This window comes from Cibotium barometz, unplaced genomic scaffold, assembly GCF_041138505.1.
Source record: "Cibotium barometz isolate CiBa-2024 unplaced genomic scaffold, ASM4113850v1 ctg497, whole genome shotgun sequence".
Taxonomy (NCBI): Eukaryota; Viridiplantae; Streptophyta; class Polypodiopsida; order Cyatheales; family Cibotiaceae; genus Cibotium; species Cibotium barometz.
The window spans coordinates 739,073-742,655 of NW_028229447.1; the positions used below are offsets into that span (position 1 = coordinate 739,073).

General features: G+C 43.2%; 1 pseudogene; it reads right to left on the reverse strand.

Annotated features, from left to right (window-relative positions):
* Positions 1 to 84: 84 nt before the first annotated feature.
* On the reverse strand, positions 85 to 1,295 carry LOC147602559 (uncharacterized; annotated as a pseudogene).
* Positions 1,296 to 3,583: the final 2,288 nt, after the last annotated feature.

A 3,583-nucleotide genomic window follows, 5' to 3' on the forward strand; every position in this document is an offset into this window, starting at 1 on the left:
GTCGGGTTCACCAAAGCTGTCATGACGTGTGCGGTCTAGCCGGGAACACACTGGGTGTCTGGCTGTGAGAGTAGTGGTTGAACTTCAAGGGGCATCACCAGCAAAAGCTTGCTGCATTGTAGCTGGAGAGATGGGCTGCTGGGATGGCGGTGGTTGCTGCGAGAGGGTAGGTTGCCATAAATACATATGGATCACAGCGTAGTTTACATTTCTGCAAGTTCGAATCTGTTACATTTACTTCAAACACAATGCTAGAACTTCACCAAACCAGCTTGAACAAATAGCCACTCATCAGCATAGGCCCTTGCTGCATTGAAGGTTGAGGGTAGCTCTGTTGGTGAGGAGGTCTTTGCTCTTTTGCTTGTACTTCCACCTTGATGTGCCTTCCCAAGATAAACATACCACTAACTTGACATGGATGACAAGTTTTGCACCAGTAATGAACATCTCTTACCAATGAAGGCCACCAAAAACCTGCTCTCAAAATGTGAAACAGAACCTGGTCTTTCCCCTGATGTCCGCTCTCATCATGACATTGACGCAATATAAGCCCAATCTCTTCTTTGAAAGGCACCCTTCTTAGAACTCCATCCCTACCCAAAGCCATAAGATCCTCGCCGATCTTAGTGTAGTGACGAGCCTTCATTACAATCCTTCTCTTCTACACTCTTGTCATTGAGTCTGGACATTGACCTGCATCAAAGAAAGCTTCTACATCCTTAAGAGTCTCCCTTCCTACATACGTAGCCTGTGGTACCTGTAAACCCATGACATGACTTTGAAGCTTTTCACTAGCCAAAGCGTCAGCAAGGTGATTCTTCTCCCTCGATACATGCTTGAACTGAATCACTTCAAACTCCTTAGCAAGCTTCTTTATACCATAGAACCATGTCTTCATTGAATCTTTCTTAACCTTGAGGATCCTGTATGACAACTCCACCACTTGCTCGTTGGAGAACCTTACGATATGCTCCATAAAACCACAAGGTAAACGCCTCCACAATATCAGCTTCTTCATCAAGATTTGCTTCTACCATCCTGGGATAAGAAGGCATATTTGCCTCTTTATTGACTAGAACATCTGCCAACTGAGACTTCTTCGAACGATCAATCTGAAAATCAAACTCGTACTCTTGTAATTCCAAATCCCACTTCATGATACGCTTGCCTGGCTTTAGATGCATGACCACATCAGGTAACATATTCGATGATGTCAAAACCACAAACTTCTTTGGAAGCAAATAAACTTTAAATTTCCTGCAAGCAAACACCAAGGCATATACCCACTGCTCCATGTCTTCATGCAGTTCTCTCTCATAGCACTGAGACGGTTTCCTGTATGCAGCTTCATGACGATTTCATTTTTACAAAAAAAATTGGCCTACCTTTCCTATAGACCATCTTACAGGCCATTCCATCTCCACACAGAATTCCACAGCAGCTCCTTCCTTTCTGAGCTACAATCTTGATCGGGGCTCTGAGCTCCAGCAGGTTGGGCTGTTGCATGAAGATCATCTTGGAGGTAGAGCAGAGCTGCCCCCCCTTGCCGAGGCGGGCTTTCCCCCCCCCCCCCTTCTTTCGAGTAGGCGAGCCCCCTCCCTTCGTCCACGACGGCCGGATTCCTCTCTGGGCGGCCACCTTCTGGATTTTTCGCCAGCTTCTAGGCTATGTGCTGGCAGCTACGTTGGCCCCTCACAAAGCTTCCATGTGGCCCTTTATATTATTGGCCACATGTATCATATATTTCATTTATTTTTCTTGCCTCAATAATGGCCACTCACATCAATGCTCCTCACACATGGTAACCTAAAATCCCACTTTATCTCCGGGTACAAAAATGGTACCACAAAACCACCGCTGGCCGCATCCACATGAATTGGAGTGTCCCATCCTGTACATCTTCATACAGCTTCCAATGCCACTGTATCTGAGTGAATACCTTCCATATCTGTCCTTGCTGCTCAAGGCCCAGATTCCACATAAGTTGTTCCATGAACATGCTTTCACTGCATAGACGTGCCACAGCACGACAACGCGTGCGTCGAGGAAGATATTGGAACAAGAGTAGGAGTTGTTTTCTAAAATCGGGCATGGATATGGTTGATTGACCTTGCTGGTCTTCAATGGATGAGTCCATGGCTCTTTATATGGATCTGTTGGTTGATCTTGCTGATCTTCAACGAGAGTCCATCTTGATAAGTGATTATATTGCCGAGTATTATGGGCTAGGAACTAGGAAACGGCCCCTGAGTGGACAGGTGGTGAGTGTCCTAGTTGCCAATGATGCCATAGATACTCTGATAAAGGAATGATGGGAAAATTAAGAATCAACTGGATAAATTGGAAGATGGTGATCAGTGATACTATGGTTTGAACTGGTTGAATCTGTGAAAAGGCAATTTCATATTGGGTGTGTGAGTGGTGTGACTAGTTTTATTTTTGCATGAACATCCGGCTAGGGGGCCTTGGAACTCTTTTCCTTGGTACCCGGGACAAAACCTAACCAAATTCTTAATTGGATCCCATCACTACAGTGGTTGGGTGGTTGGCTAACCCATGGGATCGGATGGGGTTAGGCTGGACTGCTGGATCCATAAATCGAGACTCAAACTTTTGTTTTTACGATAGATAAAATAAATCCCAGACAATAACTGTTCTATGGATAGGAATCAACGGCTGTGCCTCTTAAATGGGGAAAAAAAAAGCATTGATCCCAAGGATCAGCTCGATCAGAAATGATCTTGACTACGTTAGAGTAAAAAGTTATCCTAGTGGAATCGCCCGTACTTTTCGGTAAAGGAAGTTTTTTCGGGTTCGGTTTTGGAAGAACCGACGGATTAGTCTCTTATCCGGATATCCGTGGGTGAGGCCCCGAATGTGGGACCCCTGTCCCGCGCGAAAAATGCTACTTCCGCTGCTAGTATCCCGAATCTGTGGCTTGGTGGGAACAGGGATCTTACAGTTGGTATCAGAGAATTGGTTAATAAAGATCAACTGAGAAGACATATATGTCAAAAATTTATCTAGAAAGACAAAAAGGTTATAATTGTGTGATATAATTCATATAATTTGATATTCAAACTGAAACTCGTAATTTGGTAATTGGGTCTTCAAATGGAAGTACCGCAATTATATAGAATCCCTGACTTGCTAGAGGCCTAGACATGATGGTATTTACCTTATAATTCCAAGGGCCGTGACTACCGTATATACCGTGAGTATAACTGCAGCTCTTTACTGACAGTATATACGAGTAAATCTAAGACTTGAAATTATAAGCGTTAATGCTATCCAGATGATGATTTCGAATGTGATTGATATGATTTTTAATTCTGTTTGAGAATTGATGAATTGATTTGGATTCTGATTGAAAATTCTGATTGAAAAATGATGATTTTTAAAAATTAGTTGAAATATAATGAAACCACAATGAGGGGGAATGGGATGAGTCCCTGTGATGATATTCATAACTAGAATGATGATAATGAATTCAGCAAATCACTATGAGATTAGTGGGTTGTGCTGTCAGATTGCTACTGTTAATACTTGACCGGTAGATCAAGTTAAGGGATGTCAAATTGAG